Genomic DNA, 15,108 nt, shown 5'->3' with positions numbered 1-15,108 from the left:
CGTTTGGAATTATTATAGCACGGTTGGTATCCCCCTTCAAAGGTAGTCAGATTGTAACCTGCTGACTTTCATTTACGTGCCCAGTTTTCCTGATCCTGAAACGCATTGCCTGTTTTGTTTTGATTAATTATCCACTCAGCCATTTCCGAGATATTCAAGGAACTGGCCTCAAGGGAATCCCTTCCTTTGAGTGAATAGGAATATGCGCACACACCCAACAACTAGAAATGTTACCTTGTTTGCCATAAATGTATGACATATATAAAAAGGTATTTACATGTAATTCCCTTGCTACACTACTATTTCCCTTTGGTGCAGAGGGTCGGCTAGTAAGAAGTAGGCCTATGCCTAGAATACCTACAATCAGTAATACAGTAAATTTATATATTTTGGCAAAAAGTAATTGTCCTTATTAGATTTCAGCTTCAGTTATGGGTGCTCGTTTAACGTGTGAAGCGTGGATCCAGGCTTTCTTTCCTTGGACTTTAACAGCTGCCTGAGTGGTCAATAACACTTGATAAGGTCCCTCCCACTTGGCACCCAAAGGTTCTTTATGCAATTTTTTCACATACACCCAGACTCCCAAGCTGCCAATACCTGTCGGGAAACAGAACTAATAGCATTGGTTAAGTTCTGACAGTATGATAACAAAGTGTCACTCATTAAGTGAACATCAGCTTTCCGTAAATCGATAGTTCCTGGCAGCGACATGGGTCTTCCTGTTATAATTTCAAATGGGCTTAGACCTGTAGTTCTGTTCGGGGTTGCCCGAATGCTACATAACACTATTGGTAGTGCCAGGGGCCATGATGTTCCTTCTTGGTGATATTTGGCAAGCTGTTGTTTCAGAGTTCGATTCATTCGTTCTACTTGTCCTGATGATTGTGAATGATAAGGACAGTGTAAATCCTACGTAATGTTCAGTAACCTACAGACTTCTTGGCAGACAGCACCTGTGAAGTGTGTTCCCTGATCTGAGTCAATGCTACTCGGGACTCCCCATCGGGGAATGTAATCCTTACACAAGACCTTTGCAGTTTGATTGGCTGTGGCTCTTTTAGTTGGGACAGCTTCTACCCATCTAGAGAATCTGTCGACCATGACTAGAATGTTAGTGTATCCTTGGCATGAAGGAAGAGATATATAATCAACCTGCAGATGCTGGAATGGTCCGACAGGGGCAGGGAGCCTCAGTTGGGGCATTACCGTGATGGGTCCAGAATTATTTTTCTGGCAGACCATACAGCGGTCTGTTACCAGCTGGGAATGTTTTTTAAATCTCCAACCCCACCAGCTTTTCTGGAACCGCACCATCATCTGTTGTGAGGCCAAGTGTCCCCACGAGTGGATCTGTTGGGCTAAAAAAGGCATAAGCGCTTGTGGCGCGACTGGCTTGTCGGTAACTCTTTGTCTTCAGACACCATCTTCACATAGCTTAATTCCTGCCTCAATCCATGTCCATTTTTCCTCTCGGGAGCACTCGCCTTGCATTGTTTGAAGGTCTCGTGTCAGAGTCCTGAGTGCTTTCAATCTGCACATCTGTGTTGGTTCTTCTGGAGGAACGCCCTGTGAGGCGGCATCTTTAGCTGCCTGGTCTGCTAGGGCATTTCCCTGAGCTTCTGTGGTATTTTCCTTTGTATGGGCCTTACACTTCAGGATGGACACTTCCTGAGGTAATTGTATGGCCTCCAGTAAGTCTCGGACTTCTTTTCCATTTCGGATAGGTGTACCAGCAGCAGTGAGGAATCCTCTTTTCTGCCATAACAGACCAAAGTCGTGAACGACTCCAAAAGCATAACGTGAATCTGTGTAGACATTAGCTGTCTGTCCTTCTGCTATTCGACATGCTTCTGACAGGGCCCGTAACTCGGCCTGTTGTGCTGACGTTCCTGAGGGTAAACATCCTTTTGCCGCTACCTCATATAAGGTTGTAACTGCCCATCCTGCTTTTCTGGTACCATTGTCAACAAAGGAGGAACCATCTGTAAACAGGATGAGATCTGGGTTGTGTAGAGACTTCTCTGCTGCTAAGGCTGCTTCTTCTGTTTCTTTTAAAATCTCCACGCAGTCATGCTCTTCACATTCTCCCCCGTCTTGTTCCCTCGATTCTGACATCGGGAGCATAGTTGCGGGATTAACCGGGCTGGCCCGGACGATATGGAGATTTGGAGCTTCCAAAACTGCTGTCCAGCGGGTCCATCTAGCTGCCGTCACCTGAGACATTCTATTCATAGACAGCAAAGCATGTACGGTGTGGGGACACTTGACAATCAGCTTTTGGTCGAGGACTAAACCCGCAGTGATCATTACCGCTCGACATGTAGCTTCCATGGCCCTTAGGCAACTTCCCCATCCAAGGGCTACCGCATCCAGTTTTGCCGAATAATAGCCAATAGGTCTTTGCCGATCCCCATGGTCTTGTGTCAGTATAGCTGTCATATATCCTTCTTTCTCATGGACAAACAGGATAAATGGCTTACCACTGTCGGGGATTCCCAGAGCCGGTGCCGAACACAAAGCCTTTTTCAAACTCAGGAAGGCCTCTTGTTGTTCCTTAGTGAGGGTGATGGCTTCTTTAGAGGCACGTTTCCCATTTAAAATATCATTCAGTGACTGAACAAGCTGTGTGAAGGAGTCAATCCAATTTCTGTTAAAGTTACACAATCCCAAAAAAGACCTTAGTTGCTGAATAGTGGTGGGTTTTTTAGCAGCCCGAATGGCTGCAGTTCTATCCTGGGTAAGTTCTCTCTTTCCTTGTGAAATCTTTTGTCCCAGGTATACAACCTCTTCTTGGGATATTTGTGCTTTGTCGATGCTGGCTTTATGTCCTTTCAGCCGAAGGTGGTCCAGCAAAGCTCGTAAATCTTGTTCATGCTGGTCTTCCGTGTTTGAAGCTAGCAGGATATCATCTACATATTGGATGACTGTGGATGACAGGGGAGGTAATTCTCGCAAATGGCTTTGTAAAGCCATGTGGAATACCGTAGGGCTGTTGTGGAAACCCTGCGGTAACCGGGTCCAAGTATACTGTTGTCCTTGGACCGTGAAAGCAAACCACTGTCGAACCTCCGGTGCCAGAGGCACCGACCAAAATCCGTTGGCCATATCTATAACCGAGAAATATTTATGTTCCGGTTTGAGGGCATTATAAATGGTGGAGGGATCTGCGACCAAAGGAGCTTTTTGATCAATACACTGGTTAGCTTTCCTATAATCGACAGTCAAACGCCAAGTCTCATTAGATTTCTGTATCGGCCACACGGGGCTATTGGAGGAGCAATGCATTTTAATAAGCACCCCTTGTTTCTCCAGTTGCTGAATAACCGGTAAGATTCCCGCGATGGCAGTTGGACTGATGGGATACTGTTTAGTGCATGGAGGCTTGGTCCCGGTAAATAACGCAGGCTCCATCTGGCGTAGGCCACAATCGTTCTTATCTTTAGCCCATATTTGGTGTTCCTTCAATTCTTCTTTCTTCAAAGTTCCAATTGACCATGTCACCCGACCATCCTCGAAATGCAACGATGAATCTATTTGGATTAGAACGTCCATTCCCAAAAGAGGTTGATCTACTGGGCCTATCCAGACCAGCGTGGCTAGTTCATATGGACACAGCCCTATAAGTACCGGTGTTGTCCTTTTAATTTCCATTTTATGGCCCCCAACTCCATAGGCTGTACGTGCCCTACCATCCAACGGCAAAAAGTCTCCATATTGTAGGGGTAAGCATGTTAATTCCGCCCCTGTGTCTAAAAGATAGCCCACATCCTTATCGCCCACCCTCACAGTTATATATAGCCCATCTCCCCTCTGTTGCATTAGTGCAAGGAGGGAGGCCAGGGTGGGCTCTAATTGTTTTTTGCTATCCCAAGTAACTCCTTCTGTTGTTGTATTGTCAGTCGCTTAAACACTTCTATGAGGTCGTTAGCTTGTGACAAGCCTGGTTTGTTGGCTGAATGTATCCCTGGCTGCGTCCTCTTCCCCAGCCACGACCTTTCTGTTTTGCCCTGCACTTCTTGGCTCAGTGACCTTCTTTCCCACAATAATGACATTTTCCGGGTCATTTTCCCATTAACTGTTTATCGGAATCCTGGGATTTCTATCCCATATTCTGTACAGCTCGGACTTTAGCTCCCATATACCGATCTAATTGGTTACATCGATCCACCAATGCTGCAAAGGTAGTTCCTCGACCTTCCCAGTCCGGTAACACTACGTTAAGCATTTTGGACAGTTCTGGCTTTAGACCTGCCACGAAAGCTGCTTTCAGGGGTCCAAACACTTGTTCATCCATTTCCTCATCCGTATTATTCATACCTGAATGTTCCAGCCACGTGCATCTAAACCGCTCGTCATACTCCAGGACCTCCTCTGTTCCTTTCTGTTGGCAGGCTGCAATTTTTCCCCAGTCTGTCTTAGCTGGACTGAAGGCTTGCAGCCAGTGTTTAATCACCTCCCACCCTGTGTCTAATTCTTGCTTATCCTGCCCCAAAGCTTCTTCTACCTTGTCGTGCAATTTTCTTCCCTGTGTTTTTGGCACCATTATGGTCAAAATTTGTACTCCGTCCCAGGGATGAAGTTGATATATATTTCTTAAGCGGTCCAATTGGTCCCACGTTTTCACTCCCCCTTTCTTTGGATTGGCCAATTCCTTGGACCATTTATCAATTTTCTCTGGGTCTGCCGGATCATGAACCAAGTATTTTTCGTACATCCTTTTCCTCGTTTTTTTGGTTCCGCCCTCATCCGCAGTCTCTTCTGATTTGACTACAACTCGTCTTTTTTTAAATGGGGCAAAGCGCACCCCTAATTCTTCATCCTCCGACCCTGTATCGTCGGAGGATTCAGAATTCGTATCGATTCCTCGGTCGTGTCTTGGGGTTTGCGCTTTTAATTTATCCAAACATGGGTACCCTGGGAATTGACCGATACATTTTCCTTTTCCTATTACTGTCTCTTGACCTAATGATTTTTTCCATTCTTTAATTTCACCTTTAAGATCTTTAACTTCCGCTTCCAGCTTTTCAAGTTCAAGCTTTTTCTGTCGCAGCTGTGCACAAACAGCTTGCAATTGATCCTTTGTACTGGTCAGTTCTCGATCAGGTTGGGAACGCATTATAATTTCATTCCAGTTTCGGATCGTTCCCATAACGGCTAGGGACCATCTAGTTCGCTCTTTATTTTTCATACGGATCGTTTTTCCCCAGACCCTTTTAATCTCGTCCAAGGACCATTGTCCTTTGGAGGTTCCGTACTTTTGTTCGATCTTAATATAGGTTTTAGATAAATTGAATTGTTGCTCCATGTATTCTTTCAACTGTTCGAGAATTTCATCTAGCGAAACCTCAGGTGGTGCTTGCCCATCTTTAACAGTTGTAGGCAATTCTTTGCTCTTATCTCCTGCTGCCATAATACTGATTTTTTTTACTGGAGTCTCGAGTCATAGGCTTTCTAGCCGATCAATAGGTCGGTGATTAATTAACTAACACAACGCCGAAGTTTAGACGTCTATGGGACCTCGAACCGACTACCAACTGGAGGGTTCGCAAACCGGAGGCTTTTGGAATCACGAAGAAGGAGAGGCGAATTTAGACTTTTGACTGAGGACTTTTATAAAGAGGAGCCCTTACCCCAGTATGTAGGTCCGATGTCCAAAATTCAGTTTCTTCCCTCAGCGATCTTGTTCGTGACACCAAAATTGTTAGATCTCTTAATTTCCAATGAAATACGAACTCCGATTGTAGTTTTAATGTCACTTTATTTTTGGCAGCAGTAAGAAGCTCTTGGCTTTAAGCCAGGTCTTTGTCCTTCTGATATCACATAGTCAAAATGGCTGTACTTATACCTGGATCAATTTACAGAAAAGAACTCGCCTTCTTTGACCTTATTGGCTTAATTAATCGTCTTTTAACCTTTTAATTGGCTCGCTACCCAAAGTCCTAAAATGTCAAGTTGATTGATGACTTAATGCAACATGCTCCCACTCACATAGCAGCTCTGACTTGGTGTCTGTGAATTTTCACAGCCTGTCTGAATGCAACCAGTTTGAATTATCTATCAAATATTGTGTTCATTTTTGGTCATCTAGTCTGAAGAAGGACGTTCTTGCTATTGAGGGAGTGCAGCGAAGGTTCACCAGACTGATTCCAGGGATGGCTGGGCTCTCATATGAGGAGAGACTGGATCAACCGGGCCTTTATTCACTGGAGTTTAGAAGGATGAGAGAGGATCTCATAGAAACAGATAAGATTCTGACGGGACGGGACTGGACAGGCTAGATGTGGGAAGAATGTTCCCGATGTTGGGGAAGTCCAAAACCAGGGGACATAGTCTGACGATAAGAGATAAGCCATTTTGCATGGAGATGACGAGAAACTTCTTCACTCAGAGTTGTTAACCTGTAGAATTCCCTGCCGCAGAGAGTTGTTGATGTCAGTTCATGGATATATTCAAGAGGGAGTTAGATATGGCCCTTACGGCTAAAGGGGTATGGAGAGAAAGCAGGAAAGGGGAACTGAAGGAATGATCAGCCATGATCTTATTGAATGGCGGTGCAGGCTCAAAGGGCTGAATGGCCGACTCCTGCACCTATTTTCTATGTTTCTATGGTCACCATTACTAACACTAGCTTTTTTATTCCAGATTTATTTAATTAACTAAATCTAAATTTCCCAGCTGCTGTGATGGGATTTGAACTCATGTCTGTGGATCATTGGTTGAGGTCTCTGGATTACGAGTTTAGTAGCATTACCACTATGCTACCATTCCCCATTCCATGGGCTCCAAATTTGCTGGCAAGCCTATTATGTGGCAATTTATCAAATGTCTTTTGGAATACGTCAACTGCATTATCCTCATCAACCCTCTCTGTTACCTCATCAAAAAACTCAATCAAATTGGCTAAACACAATTTGCCTTCAACAAATCTATGTTGGTTTTCCTTAATTAATATTCCTCAGATAATGAAGCATAGAAACATAGAAAATAGGTGAAGGAGTAGGCCATTTGGCCCTTCAAGCCTGCACCACCATTCAATAAGATCATGGCTGATCATTCCCTCAGTACCCCTTTCCTGCTTTCTCTCCATATCCCTTGATCCCCTTAGCCGTAAGGGCCATATCTAACTCCCTCTTGAATATATCCAATGAACTGGCACATGCCCACATGCAGCAAAACCTGGACGACATTCAGGCTTGGGCTGATAAGTGGCAAGTCACATTCACACCAAACAAGTGTCAGGCAATGAGCATTCTCCCAACAAGAGAATCTAACCACTGCCCCTTGACATTCAACGGCATTACCATCGCCAAACCTCCCACCACCTACATCCTGGGGGTCACCATTGACCAGAAACTTAACATAAATACTGTGGCAACAAGAGCAGGTCAGAGGCTGGGTATTCTGTGGCGAGTGTCTCACCTCCTGACTCCCCAAAGCCTTTCCACCATCTACAAGGCACAAGTCAGGAGTGCAATGGAACCTCTCCACTTGCCTGGCTGAGGGCAGCTCCAACAATTCTCAAGATACTCGACACCATCCAGGACAAAGGAGCCCGCTTGATTGGCACCACCACCTTAAACATTCACTCCCTCCACCACCGGCGAACCGTGGCTGCAGTGTGTACTATGTACAAGATGCACTGCAGCATCTTGCCAAGGCTTCTTCGGCAGCACCTCCCAAACCCACGATCTCTACCACTTAGAATGACAAGTGCTGCCGGCGCATGGGAACACCATCACCTCCAAGTTCCCCTCCAAGTCACACACCATCCAGACTTGGAAACGTATATTCTGTTCCTTCATCGTCAGGAGGTCAAAATCATGGAACTTCCTCAATGTCATCATCATCATAGGCAGTCCCTCGAAATGAGGATGACTTGCTTCCACGCCGAAAAGGGATGAGTTCACAGGTATTTCATTGCTATTCCGGATCCCAAACTACATCCTGAAGGGTGGAAGATGTCTGTGCAGGGACTTTTTTTAACGTGTGGTGGCCGTTGCACATCAGCCACTACACGGGCTTGAAAGAGCTAGGTCTTGGTCTAGTGGCAAGGATTAACCAAGACGACCAGAGACCAGCTCTGCTGCATGGACCTAGTGCGCACACATATAACAATGTGGGCTGGCCCGTGCTGTCCCCGGGCCCTCGCCTCTCCTGGGCACCGATCACATCATTCTACAAACTATTGCCGCTCCTTCGTCCTGACATTGCCATTCCTGCTGTACCTGCCCACAGTGCATCAGCAGGTGCTGCTCCCTCTAATGGCCCCAGCCTGCATTTGGCCATGGCTTTGTCTGCTGCGTCATGATGAACGGCGTATCCGAGATATCGGAGAGAAGGTATTCTAAGTCGCAGAGAATTGTGTCCCCCTCCTCCATGGGGACTGAATCTTGTTATATTTGACTTGACCATTTTTCCACACTCTTTGCAATGATATCCTCGTTTTCCAGGCTGGACAAATCATCATCTCTATTCTTGTGTGATCTCTTTTTAAAATAGTTCCTCCATTTATGATATTCTTTAATTACAACCTCAATCTTCCTTTTCTAATAGTTGCCCTCCAATACGATTGCCTCTGGTTTACGGTGTTCATCAGCCTCAGTGCCTCCAATGGAGTGATAAACCCACACACTTGAGTGATACCCCTCAATAACAGCACTTTGGGACTGCAGCGGATCAAGAAGGCGGCTCGCCATCATCTTCTCAAGGGCAATTAGGGATGAGAAGTTGACGTATGAAGATAGGTTGAGTAGGTTGGGCCTATACTCATTGGAGTTCAGAAGAATGAAAGGTGATCTTATTGAAAGATACAAGATAATGAGGGGGCTCGGCAAGGTGGATGCAGAGAGAATATTTCCACTCATAGGGGAAACTAAAACTAGGGGGCATAGTCTCAGAATAAGGGGCCGCCCATTTAAAACTGAGATGAGGAGGAATTTCTTCTCTCAGATGGTTGTAAATCTATGGAATTCTCTGCCCCAGGGAGCTGTGAAGGCTGGGTCATTGAATATATTTAAGGCGGAGATCGACAGATTTTTGAGCGATAAGGGAATATAGGGTTATGGAGAGCGGGCAGGGAAGTAGAGCTGACTCCATGATCAGATCAGTCATGATCTTATTTAATGGCGGAGCAGGCTCGAGGGGCCAACTTATCTTGCGCAGTAATCTTTTGTGTTAGCTTATTGAATGCTTTCTGGAAATCCAAATGCATCACAACCATTGGTTCCCCCTTTTCCACCCTGCTCGTTACATCCTTAAAGAACTCCAGCAAATTGGTCAAACATGACTTTCCCTTCATAAAACCATGCTAACTCTGCTTGATTGAATGATGCTTTTCCAAATGTCCTGCTACTGCTTCCTTAATAATGGACTCCAGCATTTTCCCAACCACAGATGTTGGGCTAACTGGTCTATAGTTTGCTGCTTTCTGTCTCCCTCCTTTTTTAAATAGGGGCGTTATATTTGCAGTTTTCCAATCCGCTAGGACCTTTCCAGAATCCAGGGAACTTTGGTAGATTGCAACCAATGCATCCACTATCTCTGCAGCAACTTCATTTAAGACCATACGATGCAGGCCATCAGGTCCAGGGGATTTGTCCACCTTTAGTTCCATCATTTTACCAAGTACTTTTTCTGTAGTGATAGTGATTGTTTTCTCAGCACAGAATCTCTCACACCCAGAATCTCAGAACAGACTCTTCTTCAAAAGAGTTCCTGTTTATTTTTCACGGGATTCGGGGGGTGGGGGGGTGCGGTGTGAGGGGTGGGCTGTGGGACATTGGCTGAAAGATCTGATTCTGTGAGTAGGACAATGTCAGGCTGGTGCTTGACTAGTCTGTGGGGCAGCTCTCCCACTTTTGACACAAGTCCCCAGATGTTGGTGAGGAGGACGTTGCAGGGTCAGTACTGAGCCTGGGTCCGCTGTCCGAGCCGGTCCGAGCTGCTGTTATTCTGCCTGATTGGACGGTTATTATTAGAGACTCAGACCGCAGCAGAAATCCCCCGTGCAAAAAATAACTGAAGAGACTGTCAGATCGGAAGAATGAAACTTCACCCACAGAGGAAGTGAAAGAGGGAGGTTGTCACAGCTGTACGTTTGTTAATGACACGGGAGAAAACTGTGAACCGCGTTCACAGCCTAGAATCTTACAACACAGAAGGAGGCCATTCGGCCCATCATGCCTGTGCCGGCTCTTTGAAAGAATTACCCATTTAGTCCCACTCCTCCTCACTTTAAGAACATATTGAACATAAGAAATAGGAGCAGGAGGAGACCATATGGCCCCTCGAGCCTGCTCTACCATTTAATGAGATCATGGGTGATCCGATCATGGACTCAGCTCCACTTCCGTGCCCGCTCCCCATAACCCCTTATTCCCTTATCGGTTAAGAAACTGTCGCTCGCTGTCTTAAATTTATTCAATGACCCAGCTTCCACAGGTCTCTGAGGCAGCGAATTCCACAGATTCACAACCCTCTGAGAGGAAAAATTCCTCCTCATCTCAGTTTTAAATGAGTGGTCCCTTATTCTAAGATCATGCCCCCTCGTTCTAGTCTCTCCTATCAGTGGAAACATCCTCTCTGCAACCACCTTGTCGAGCCCCCTCATAACCTTATACGTTGCGATAAGATCACCTCTCATTCTTCTAAATTCCAATGAGCAAGGGCACAACTGACTCAACCTTCCTCAAAAGTCAATCCCCTCATCCCCGGAATCACCCCAGTGGTGACTTTGGTGGCTTCTTCTTTCTCTTCCTGCTCCTTGTCCTCCTCCACTTCATTGGAATGCAGATCAGATGAGGAGTGCTGAGCTACTGGTTCCTCCTGCACAAATAGTCCTCATTGCTGTGCTATGTTTTTCACAATGCAGCACACCACGATTATCCTGTACATCCTCGCTGGTGAGTGGTGAAGTGCGCCTCCATACCTGTCCAGGCACCTGAAGCGCCTCTTGCTCAATGACACATCTGGTACAGCAGGTGGTGAAGAAGGCAAATGGCATGTTGGCCTTCATAGCGAGAGGATTTGAGTATAGGAGCAGGGAAGTCTTACTACAGTTGTACAGGGCCTTGATGAGGCCACACCTTGAATATTGTGTACAGTTTTGGTCTCCTAAAGGACGTTCTTGCTATTGAGTGAGTGCAGCGAAGGTTCACCAGACTGATTCCCGGGATGACAGGAATGACAAATGAAGAAAGACTGGATCGACTAGGCTTATATTCAATTAAATTTAGGAGAATGAGTGGGGATCTCATCGAAGCATGTAAAATTCTGCCGGGATTGGACAGATTAGATGCAGGAAGAATGTTTGCGATGTTGGGGAAGTCCAGACCAGGGATCACAGTCTGAGGATAAGGGGTAAGCCATTTAGAACCGAGTTGAGGAGAAAATTCTTCAGTCAGAGAGTTGTGAGCATGTGGAATTTTCTGCCACAGAAAGTTGTTGAGGCTACTTTGTTAGATATATTCAAAAGGGAGTTAGATATGGCCCTTATGGCTAAAGGGATCAAGGGTCAAGGGGTATAGAGAGAAAGCAGGAATGGGGTACTGAAGTTGCATGATCAGCCATGATCATATTGAATGGTGGTGCAGGCTCGAAGGGCCAAATGGCCTACTCCAGCACCTATTTTCTTTGTTTGTATGTTTCTATGAACCTTCTCTGAACTGCTTGAAAGTTTATCCTTTCGTAAATATGGAAAGCATAACTGTATGCAGTTTTCCAGGTGTGGCCTCACCAATACCCTGTATAATTGTATCAAGACTTCCCTGCTTTTATACTCCATCCCCTTTGCAATAAAGGCCAAGATTCAATTTGTTTTCCTGATCAATTGCTGTATCTGCATACTATCCTGTTGTTCTTCATGCACCAGGACCCCCAGGTCCTGCTGTACTGAAGCACTTGGTAATTTGTTTCCATTTAAATAATAACTTGCTCAATGATTATTTGTGGCAAAGGGCATAACCTCACACTTTCCAACATTATACACCACCTACCAAATATTTGCCCACTCACTTAGCTTGTCGATGTCTTTTTGCAGATTTTGTGTGTGCTCCTCACACATTGCTTTTCCTCCCATCTTTGTATCATCAGCAAATTTGGCAACATTACACTCAGTCCCTTCATCCAAGTCGTTAATATAGATTGTAAATATTGAGGTCCCAGCACTGATCCCTATGGCACCTCACTAGTTCCTGATTGCCAACCTGAGAATGAACCATTTATCCCGACTCTCTGTTTTCTGTTAGTTAGCCAATCCTCTAACCATACTAATATATTACCCCCAATCCCATGAACTTTTATGTTGCGCAGTAACCTTTTATGTGGCACCTTGTCAAATGCCTTCTGGAAGTCCAAATACACCACACCCACTGGTTCCCCTTTATCCACCCTGTTCTTTACAACCTCAAAGAATTCCAACAAATTTGTCAAGCATGACTTCCCCTTCATAAATCCATGCTGACTCTGCCTGACTGAATTATGCTTTCCCAAATCTCCTGCCACTGCTTCTTTAACAATGGACTCCAACATTTTCCCAACTACAGATGTTAGCCTAACTGGTCTAGAGTTTCCTGCTTTTTGACTGCCTCCTTTTCTAAAGAGGGGCATTACTTAAATCTAGTTTTCCACAGCACTAGACTGCCCCTAACCTGGGCACAAAATTGGCATCTCATTCATTCACTGGGACAGGAAATGCCTGGTGTGGAACATGGAGCCCAGGACTCTGAACATTCCCTCTCCTCTCCTGAGGAAGGCTTCATGCTGGGGTCCAGTTCCATGGGCCCTGACAGCACGTTCCAACCTCACCCACTTCCCCATTCCACGTGTGTAAGCCTGGACTCTCTCAGCAGGATATCCGACTGCCTCACCACTGTGTCCAGCACTATCAACACCCGAAATCCACACACAGTCTGCATTGATCTGGTGCCTTTAACGTGCCAACATTCTCAAGATGCTTGCCAACAGGATAACTGACCGCAGGGCACCTCACCCTCAGCACAGACTCTGAGGGCAGGGATGTCAGGGGCAGTAGGTCAGTGTGGTCCAATAGGAAGGAGCAATGTTGCCTGGTCCCTATTGCGGGACCAATAGGAAGGAGCCATGTTTCCTGGTCCCTACTGGCGAACCAATAGGAAGGAAATATGTTGTCTGGGCTCGATTGGAGGACCAGTGGGATATGGAGTCCATGGTCGACGTGGAGTGCGGACCCTTCCTGGTGCAAATTTTGGATCATTGGCACACCCTGACCTGGAGCCGGGCCATGGAAGGGGAAGGAGAGGGGAAGGGATTCGAAGATGTTCTGAGCAGACAGGATGGGGCAGTGGGTCAGACCCTGTCCTGTCACTCCAGCTCACACTGATGGGGTGAGGATCTCCTCCCTCTGTTGAGCCTTCATGAAATGAGCTTTCTGTCCAAACCGGTCCCCACTGAGAATAGGCCCACAGCACAGAACGGCCCTTAATTGGGCAATAAACAGCCAGTGTATTGAGAGAGGCAAAGGGATGGCCACTGTGGGAATGGGGCCTTACTCCAGGAGAAGGCATGCTCTGGGGTCAAGGATTAACATCCATTGGTGGGGCAGGGCACAGGGAGGTTTACTCTGCATTTCAGTGTGCTACACCTGGGAGTCTGTGGGGAAGGGAGAGCGAGAGACGGAGACAGAGTGGGAGACTGCCACTCAGCCAATTTTGGATCCCACTTGCCACTTTCCCTTGGATCCCTGGGCTTTTAACTTTTCTGCCATGTGAGACTTTACCAAATGCCTTGCAAAAATCCATGTAGACAACATCAAAGGTGCAACATTCATCGACCCTCCTTGTTATCTCCGCAAAAAATTCATCAAGTTAGTCAGGCGCAACCTTCCACTAACAAATCCATGCTGACTGTCCTTGATTAATCCGTCCCTTTCTATATGACAATTTATCCTCTCCCTCAGATTTGTTTCCAATAATTTTCCCACCACTGAGGTTAGGCTGACTGGCCTGTAATTACTCGGTCTATCCCTTTCTCACTTTTTAAACAAAGGTACACGTTAGCAGTCCTCCAGTCCTCCAACACTACACCTGTAGCCGGGGATGATTGGAAAATGATGGTCAGAACCTCCGCTATTTCCTCCCTTGCTTCTCTTAAAAGCTTGGGATATATTTCAACTGGGCCTGGAGATTTATCCACTTTCCAAGAAGCTAAATCCCTTAATGCTTCCTCTCTCACTATGTTTATCACATCTAATATTTCATACTTCTCCTTAATTACAATGCTTGCATCGTGCCTCTGTTCTGTGAAGACAGATGCAAAGTATTCACTTACAACCATACCCACATCTTCCACCTCCACACACAGGTTACCTTTTTGGTCTCCAATCGGCCCAACTCTTTCCTTAGTTATCCTCTTGCTCTTTATGTATTTACAAAGCATCTTTGGGTTTTCCTTGATTTTACTTGCCAATATTTTTTCATGCCCTTTCTTTGTATTCCTAGTTTCCTTTTTAATTTCACCCCTGCACTTCCTATATGCCTCTGGGCTTTCTGCAGTATTTAGCTCTGGGTATCTGACACAAGCTTCCCTTTTTTGCCTTATCCTACCCTGTATGCCCTTTGCCATCCAGGGGGCTCTAGATTTGGGAGTGCCACCCTTTTCCTTTGTGGGAACATACTTGCTCTGAACCCTAACTATCTCCCCCTTGAATACCTCCCACTGCTCTGACACTGATTTACCTTCAAGTAGCTGTTTCCAGCCCACTTTTGCTAAATCACCTCTCAGTTTAGTAAAATGGGCCTTTCTGCAATTGAGAACCTTTATTCCTGCTCTATCTTTGTCCTTTTACATAACTACGCTAAATTTAACTCAGGTGGGCATGAAAGCTCATATAATCATGATTGGAAGGACAAGGGGATTCTTTCCAGTGTCCTGGCCAATATTTATCCCACAACTAACATAGTTAAAACCGATGATCTGGTCATGATCTCATTGCAGTCTGGAGCTTCGTAGAATCAGAGAAATTTACAGCATGAAAGGAGGCCATTTGTCCCATCGTGTCCACGCCGGCGGACAAAGATCTATCCAGCCTAATCCCACTTTCCAGCTCTGGGTCCGTAGCCCTGTGGGTTACGG

This window comes from Pristiophorus japonicus, chromosome 8 (genome assembly GCF_044704955.1).
Source record: "Pristiophorus japonicus isolate sPriJap1 chromosome 8, sPriJap1.hap1, whole genome shotgun sequence".
NCBI classification, from domain to species: domain Eukaryota; kingdom Metazoa; phylum Chordata; class Chondrichthyes; family Pristiophoridae; genus Pristiophorus; species Pristiophorus japonicus.
This window is presented reverse-complemented; position numbering follows the sequence as displayed.